The following is an 8,885-nucleotide window of genomic DNA, read 5'->3' as shown; positions in this document are numbered from 1 at the left end:
GATTCAAAAGAAACGGAAGTTCAGTGGATTCAAGCAGCTCTTAAATGTAATAGTTAACAGCACAGGCTTTGGAATGAGACCCCTTATTAGTTGTGTGAACTTGGGTATTTCACGTAATCTCTCTGAGCCTCGTTCTCTTCAGCGTAAAATACGACGGATGATTCTTCCTTTCACTAGACTGTGCATGTCAGTGTAAAAAGCACTGTGGCACTCAACATATTTTTATTTTTGTTTTTGTCTTTTTTTAATTATACTGCCTTCAGCTAATCTTCGAAGAATCCTCTGGAAAGAGAACAGGGGAGGTCAGGAAACTCCCAAATTGTCTTTATTTGGGACACAATGAAACAGATCAACTGCAGTTACGAGGACCTTGAACTGAGGAAACGAGATTTTACTTAGAATACACAAAATTGAGGTGAAGAAATTCGATTAACAACAATAAACCTGGTAAATGGGAGGATTAATGAAATTCTGTTTTATCCTAATTAATGTCACCTTTCTGAGAAAATCAGAGACAATAACCCCTACCGCCAAAAAAGATGAAATAGAGAGTATAGCTTCTGACAGCCTAGACTTCAGAATTGTGGGGTTTAGAGGAAAGTTTTAAAATCACATTCACCATTTTGTTTATCTGATACATTTTTATTAAGTACTGGGGATATAATAGTGAATCAAAATGACATGGCCTCTGATTCAAGGCTCTTACACTCAAATGGGGGAAGAGAGTGATAAATATGTAGTCATACAAATAAAAAAAAAGTAAAGATATTGTAACCACTCTAAGATAAAAGTGTGGTATATTAATAGGTATTCTAGTTTAGATTGAGAAAGCCTCTCTGGGGAAAGGCAATTATATTCCTTCCTTCCTTCCTTCCTTCCTTGGCATGGGCTCTCCCAAGGCTAATCTTGTGATAAAAGCTTATGCATGAATAGTTTATTTAGGAGCAGGTATGAGAGACATGGAAAGAGAAAGAGAGCCAGTACAAGTTTACATTAACAAATTTGCCATTGTTCTGCCTTTGCAAAAATGATAACTGAGGAAATTATGACAGCGAAAAAGATGAAACCTAACCAACTCCATCTTGCTTCTAACCTTTAATCTATCCTTGTTCATTCCTGGGTGTAGGCCAAACTAACCTAGGGAAGAAATTTAGTCTACGGTTTGACTCTGAAACAAAATTGATAATAGCCCTTTCCCGAAAAGACCCTCTTCTTTCCTGGGGACCAGTCTGCCTTTGCAGGACTAACAAATTAGCTACAAGATGAGAAATTATGGTTTAGGGGTTATGCAGCCTCTGACTGCAACAGTCTGAACCTCCCAAATTGCTCCTGTGGATAACCTCACTATTGTAAAACTTCAGATCAGTGCTTGAGATATTTTGCAGACCCTTCACTCAATGAATCAGCTGACACCACACCCAGACCTATAATCTGACTCAACCAGTTCTGTGATCCCACCCAGGAACAGAAGACTGCAAGAAAATCTCACTTTGACCCCATTTGATTCCATCTCCAATGTGACCAATCATCACTCCTCAATTCCCGAGCCCCTACTCACCAAATTATCTTTAAAAACCTGATCCCCATATGCTGGAGACTGATTCGAGTAATAATAAAACTCCGGTCTCCCACACAGCCGACTCTGTGAATTACTCTTTCTCCATGACAATTTCCCTGTTTTGACAAATTGGCTCTGTCTACACAGCAGGCAAGGTAAACCCACTTGGTGGTTACAAGACAAGTGGCTGCTTAGGCCACAGTGCCAGCTGAGAAGTCTTATGAAATGCCTCTTTGCACCATCTTCTGAAAAAAGAAAAGAAAAGCATTTTTCTATGGTCTTCTGTCCTACATTACTCAAAGGTTGCTCTGTATATGCTAACTTCCCCAAATCCTGGGTTGCACATACACGAGTGGCTAGTATTGAATACCAATCAGGCATGCCCAGGCCTGCAGCAGAGAAGCCCCTGGGCAAAGCGAGAATATAGAGAATGGTTCCCAGACAAGGTACTGCCATTTGCACACACATAAAGCTGTCCCCCAAACAGGAGCTAGAATTAGAAGAAAGGCCAAGAAAATCTGACATGAACCACATGAGTGTTCTGATGTACCTCCTGTCTCTGAGACATCCTACATTCTAGTTCAGATTAGTCACTCAGTACGTTTTTATCATGTCTCTTTATTATACTGGCCTCAGCTAATCTGAGGCCAAAACTTGCTAGTAGTTCCCTGTTACCTACCTAAAAAAAGGGCCAAACGCTTCAAGATGAAGTCAGGGATTATCAACATTTGGAGAGTAGCTAGAGTCAAAGGCGTCCCTGAAGAAAATCATGACTAATATACCTTGTGAAATATTTGAATGTGTCCAACAGTAGGGAAGTAGTTTGATAGATAATAATAAAATATAAAATAGCTATTAATAATGACACTTCAACAAAATCATAAAGGTAGAACTGCTCAGGATGTAAGTACAAACGCAAAATTCCTATATTTTCATTCCCCCATTCCCCCCCACTTCTTAACCCTTGTATATGTATGGGGGAAAGAGGCCCCTGGTAAAACAGAATAAAGATACAAACATGCTTATGTTGTTCTCTTTGCTTAGATGTAGCTTTTCAAATTTTGTACTATAGGTTGGTTTTATCTTATAATTTAAAAATATTAACTTATAATTATAAAAATGTAACATGTATTTCAATAGAATGAGAAGCCAGCTCTGAGCTGATATCAGAAGAGAATCTGGGAGTCAAAAATATCGCTACTCTAAGTTTATTCTTGGCCATTCTTTGTAAAATCATATAAGTTGGCCAGGTGCAGTGGCTCACACCTGTAATCCCAGCACTTTGGGAGGCCAAGGCAGGCAGATCAAAAGTTCAAGAGATCGAGACCATCCTGGCCAACATGGTGAAACCCCATCTCTACTAAAAATACAAAAATTAGCTGGGCATGGTGGTACACACCTGTAGTCCCAGCTACTTGAGAGGCTGAGGCAGGAGAATCGGTTGAGCCCAGAAGGTGGAGGTTGCAGTGAACCGAGATCTCACCACTGTACTCCAGCCTAGCAACACAGCGAGACTCCATCTCAAAAAAAAAAAAAAAAAAAAAAATCATGTAAGTTTTTCTGCACTCTGGCATTGTCTCCTCATCTTAATCCCTAGGGAGCCAAACTCACTGAAGCAATAATCAGGTGCCAACAAGTAAATTTCAGAAGGAAATGTCTCAGGGACCACAGTAAAAATTTTCAGTGCCAGCCTATTATTTGAGGCTATCACGTGTTTCACCTATATAACCTCAATAAATATTATGCTGATGTTTGTTCAGATTTAGCTTTTTTCATCCTATTGCTGCCAGCATATTTTCTGCACATTAGTAAGCATCACCACATTTTATATGAAATATGACCTTCCTTTTTTAAACAAATTACAAAGCCACAAATTAGCTATTTTCTGAATAGAGAAACTTAGAATTCTCATGTCTTTGCTTTTGCACCAAGCCCAGAAGAGATGAAGCTGATTGTTTAACATGCCCCTTCCCAGCACACAAGCTCTTGTTAGTCAATAACTATTGTGCTGTCATTTTTTCTATGCTTCTGCAAATTTTAAACCTTTTCATCCATCCATTACTATTAGTTGATGAGATTAATTTGGTAGTATTTGGGCAGTCTAATCCTTATACTCAATTTTGAATATTTTGAATATATAATACTGCCTTATAATTACCTTCTAAAATCCTCAGAGGATTGGACAATGGACTGTTACATTCCCATAGTATATTTTCCCCTTTTAACAATGAAAACCAAAATCCTTGTTTCTTTCTTTCTAGAGTTTTGTCCATTCCAAATAGAATTATATTTTTTCTTCTCTACATAAATCTAGGAATATTGCAACAGTTGCCAGGAGAAGTAAATTACAGTGTTAGGCTGCAAATCTGTAGGTTTAAAGGTTCACCTTCCTTCAACATTATTTTAAAGGGAAAATACTATATTTCAGCCAGCAGAGAAGACAGGTTCTTGGTTTTATTCTCTAGTATTAAGCTCAGTTCTCTGTTTTGTAATGCCTAAAGGGATATTATGATTCTTTCCAGAAAAGAGACATAATTTTAAATCCTTGAGCTTTGGCTGAATGAAGAGTGAGGTGATTGAACCTGGTGGAGGGAGGGGCAATAGGGGAGTGGGAGGGCACCGTTCTTTCTCAGTATAGAGTCCATTCTTCTCCCTCTCTCTCTCTTTCTGTCTCTCTCTCTCTCTATCCTTTCAATGCATAGCCAATTGCAATCTGCATACAATTAAATGAAGACATTTAACTGAATATCCAACACCTAAATTTTCTTTTCTTTTTTTTTTTTTTTTTTGAGGCAGAGTCTTGCTCTGTTGCCCAGGCTAGAGTACAGTGGCCCAATCTCGGCTCACTGCAAGCTCCGCCTCCCAGGTTCACGCCATTCTCCTGCCTCAGCCTCTCCGAGTAGCTGGGACTACAGGCGCCCGCCACCACGCCCGGCTAATTTTTCGTATTTTTAGTAGAGACGGGGTTTCACCGTGGTCTCGATCTCCTGACCTCGTGATCCACCCGCCTCGGCCTCCCAAAGTGCTGGGATTACAAGCGTGAGCCACCGCGCCCAGCCTCTTTTCTTTATCGATCTAGAATTTTTCAATGATGTTGCTTTTGTAACATACAGTTTGGGAAGGCAATATTATTGGATAAGGTTTTGTGTTCTTTCAGGAGAGAAACCATTACTCTTTAGAATTACAACGATCAATGTTGAAAGATATTCTCAAATACACACAGACAACCTTCGCCAGCATGAATTATGTGGGGGAAAGAATCAGGTTTGCAATATGCAATATTTTGCTCAAAGGACTTTCACCTAATATATATGAGTTGATGAGTATTTTATAGTCAGCAATACATTAAACATATTTTTAAGGAGCTTATTCAGAGTTTCTGACTTCATTCAAAATGCAAGTGTTTGAACCAAGCCAACAGCTTCAGAGGGAATCAGTGTAGTATAAAACGTGTCTAAAAAGAGGCTGCTGACTGACCAACTTGCGATCAAATCATTGATACGAAGACTAGGAAGTTAAGAATATTGATGAAAAAGAACTTGAAGTTGTAGACCACGGGATGTTGGGTTGGTCTGAGGGTACCAAGAGACTTAGATAGCGGTCTAGATAAGAAGTGGCAAGAGGTAGTGGTTAATAATTGGAATAAAGGTGTTCAGACTTTTGAGATGGAATAAAAACATTATGCGGCAATTAGGTAATTACATTGGGATATTTTCCATGAAACACTGTTAAGTTTTAAGGTAGGATATAAAACAGTATGTGGAGCAAGATCTTGATAAAACCAAACAAAAATAAAACAAACAAACAAATGTTAATGGTGATCACTTTTGGGATGTGATCACTTTTCAGATACTATAATAATAGTTCACCCTTATATCTGCAGTGCCTGGAAGAGCACAGAAAACAATATTTAGTAGGTACTTACTTTCATTTTCCATCCAGTTTCTACAATGACACACAGTGCCTTTGCAATCAGAAAAATAAAAGTTATTTTAAAACATATTTGTTTTTGAAATGAGGTACTTACAAGGAATGATGAAGAATAGATGTCATAACTATCCATAGCTGCTAGATAACTTCCCCTAGTCAGATGTACATCTAGATAAAAGAGGGAGTATAAGGGAGAAATCAAGAAGATTTTCTTGATCCACCCCAGTAGTTTCTTATCTTGAAGACATTATAGGCAAGTCTCCTTCAGATCAGCAGCAGAGGGCAATGGGAGAAACATTCCAGGCTAGGATCATATGGATAATACTATTGCTGAGCATAGTAAATGATTTTCCTACTTGTGACCTCAATTATTGTGCATTTACAGAATACACAATAGCATCATACTGACCCCACTGCCCAAGTAAACCTTTTAAGTGGGTGAGGAGCCCAAGTTGCTGTTAGAATGTTTCACTAGACTCTTGCCTTCTGTAACTGCGCTCCATGAGTTGGAAGCTCTCAGGGGTCTTGATCTCAGTTTGTGTAATGATTTCTAACTAAAAATAATTTTCAGGCACTACAAATATTCTAGAAGAGGAGACTAGCCTGGTGGCCTTCATCATCCCAACCACCTCAGCTGGTGATGGGTACTCAAGCACAGCTGTAACATCTCTATGTGGGATCGATACTCCCCATAGTCTTTTGTAGATTATTCGAGCCCTGGATACCCTTGACAAAATAGTTGGGCCCCTTTTCTGCATTTTCTGTCTCTAGGCCCTAGTTTTGGTTATGGACATTGCACCTTGTTTGATGCCCATAGTTTTCATTGACAACCTTGCCTCTTCCTCAGCTTGCCTCATTGAGTGACACTTTTATCTCATAGTCAACAATCCTTGGCCTGGGAGACTGGCCTCTGCCTAGACAGTCTAGCCAAGCTCTCAGCTGATCTCTATTGATCTTCTCATCTGTCAGGGGTCCATGTCTGAAAAATTTCCTACCCTTTCCCTCTTGTCTCAACTTTTCTGGTATTTGACCCAAACCCTGAAGCTCCTTCCTTTTCTCTGTAGATAACTCTCAGCTAACCAATTAACTATTCAGATAATATGAAATAGTGATGTTTTTCAGAGTGATCCACACCACCAGAATCAGAAACGCCTAGAGGCTTGTTACTCAAAATCTGGCCAGAAACATTGCCATCACCTGGGAGCTTGTTACATATGCTGACTCTCAGGTTCCACTCTAAACATCCTGAATCAACCTCTCTAGAGGTGATGGATGGGAATCTCTGTTTTAACAAGCCTTCCTATTGATTCTTACGTTAAAGTCCAAGAAACATTGTCTATTATGCTTGCTAAAAATGTAGATTCTCTGGCCCTGTCTTAAACAAAAATCTGCATAAATAACAAATATTCCAGGTAATGCCTTCCCATATCAGATTTACAGGGCTTGGGCTCAAATGCCAGCTCTGCCTCAAGCCATCTGTGCAATCTTGGACAAAGCTATTTAATTTCTCTGTGCTTTGATTTTCTCATTTTTCAAATTAAAAATTCTTCATCCTAGGTTTATTGAGAGGATTAAATTAGATAATGCCTATGAAGTGCTTAACATAATTCCTAGTACAAAGGAAGCACTAATAAATGTTTGTCTTTGTATTGTATTAATGTTTATCAGCTGTAAGTGTTAATGTGCTAGCCTTTCTCCATACCCAGGAAACATATGTGCATTTTTGGTGACAGTTTCTGATGACAATACCTTAGATCAAAGAAATAACCCAAGGAGGAGGGAGGAATTGGGAGTTATTGTTTAAAAGGTACAGAGCTTCAGTTTAGAAAGATGTAAAAGTTCTCAAAATGTATAGTGATGATGGTTGTACAACCATGTGAACACACTTAATGCCACTGAACTGTACATCTAAATGATAAAGTCATATATTTTATGTATATTTTACCCAATAAAAATAAATAAATACATGCATCAAAAAGAATGGTTAAAATGATACATTTTATGTCAGGTAAATTTTACTATATTTTAAAAAACATTTCTAGAGGAATAACTCTAAGGACAATCATTGAAGGAAGCGTCTTAAGATTGATAGAAATTATTAGGATGCAACAGAAAGAGAGAAAAACGATTGGTATTGTTGAAGCTTTGTGTTGCACTAAATTTCTTCTAGATTTAAAGGAAAATATCAAGTTGGCAACCAAGTTAGTATTTTCTATGAAATACAGGTCCAAATCTCATTTTCCGGCTGGAATGCTAGCAAAGGAATTGTAGGATTCCCAGGGAGATGATAAACTAAAAGCAAACATTTAGGATATTCTATTGAGGTAGAACCTGTGGTTGACTATTCACTTAAAAGGTGCTACTACAGAGTGGAAGGAGCTATCATGGAATACTTATGCTGGGCAAGACCTGTTATAATATTATCTTATTTGATTTTCATAGTCCCCATGTAAGGGTAAGTATCAGACCTATTTTATAGATGAAACAATCTGAGAAAGACTAGGTGATATTCCTAGAGGCCATACCCATCGTAATCTTAAAAAGCAAAGTCAAGCTTTGGGAGGAGATCCTTCTGACATCCATGCGTTTTCTCCTTTGCATTCATCAGAGCTTCCCAGTATGGAAATACAAAACTCTCATAAGAATCCCTGCAAGTCATGGCCTCAGGATGCAATCTGTCAGCCATCTCTGTGGTGCCTCTGTCAGATTCTAAATCTCCCTCTTTGCCTCTCCTTGTAGAAGCCATTCAACAAACTGGATAGCTGAACTGTTAGAGAGGTAGGCATATGTCCCAAACTAAGCCAGTTTGGTCTTCCGTCATTTGAACGCAGTTATTCCTCTAGAGACAATCATGAAACATAAGCCAAGCCAACTAAAGTGGTAAAGTATAGTTGCTGGGAGAGTGAGATCTAAAAAACACAAAAAACAAAAAAAAATCCAGCCTTCCTTTGAATGTAACTTTTGTCACTTTTATTTACTGTTTGTATGATCTTAGAGAAATGTCTCTGAGCCTTAATTTCCTAAAAAAAGAAGACAAAAAGATAATAATAGTAGGTATCTCATAGGATTATTGTAAGGATACACACACACACACACACACAATGACAAGAAGGCAGTTTCAGCTTATTCCTTGTCTGAGAACTTGTTCATGAGGTGAATTAAATCTTTTGCTGTTCTGTTGTGTGTGCCCATGAATGACCACAAAAGTTCAGTGAACTTTCAAATACAAAATTCATGAATAATGAGGATTGACTATATTTATATATACATATCATTTTATTTCTACTATGACATGCCTATTATGTAAATATCCATGTTAAACATATAGAGACAGATGCATAACAATTGCCTTGCACACATTGTATATCCAAAAAATATTAACCTCTGTTTTTTGAAT

This window comes from Symphalangus syndactylus, chromosome 7, assembly GCF_028878055.3.
Source record: "Symphalangus syndactylus isolate Jambi chromosome 7, NHGRI_mSymSyn1-v2.1_pri, whole genome shotgun sequence".
NCBI classification, from domain to species: domain Eukaryota; kingdom Metazoa; phylum Chordata; class Mammalia; order Primates; family Hylobatidae; genus Symphalangus; species Symphalangus syndactylus.
Note: the sequence above shows the minus strand (reverse complement) of the source record.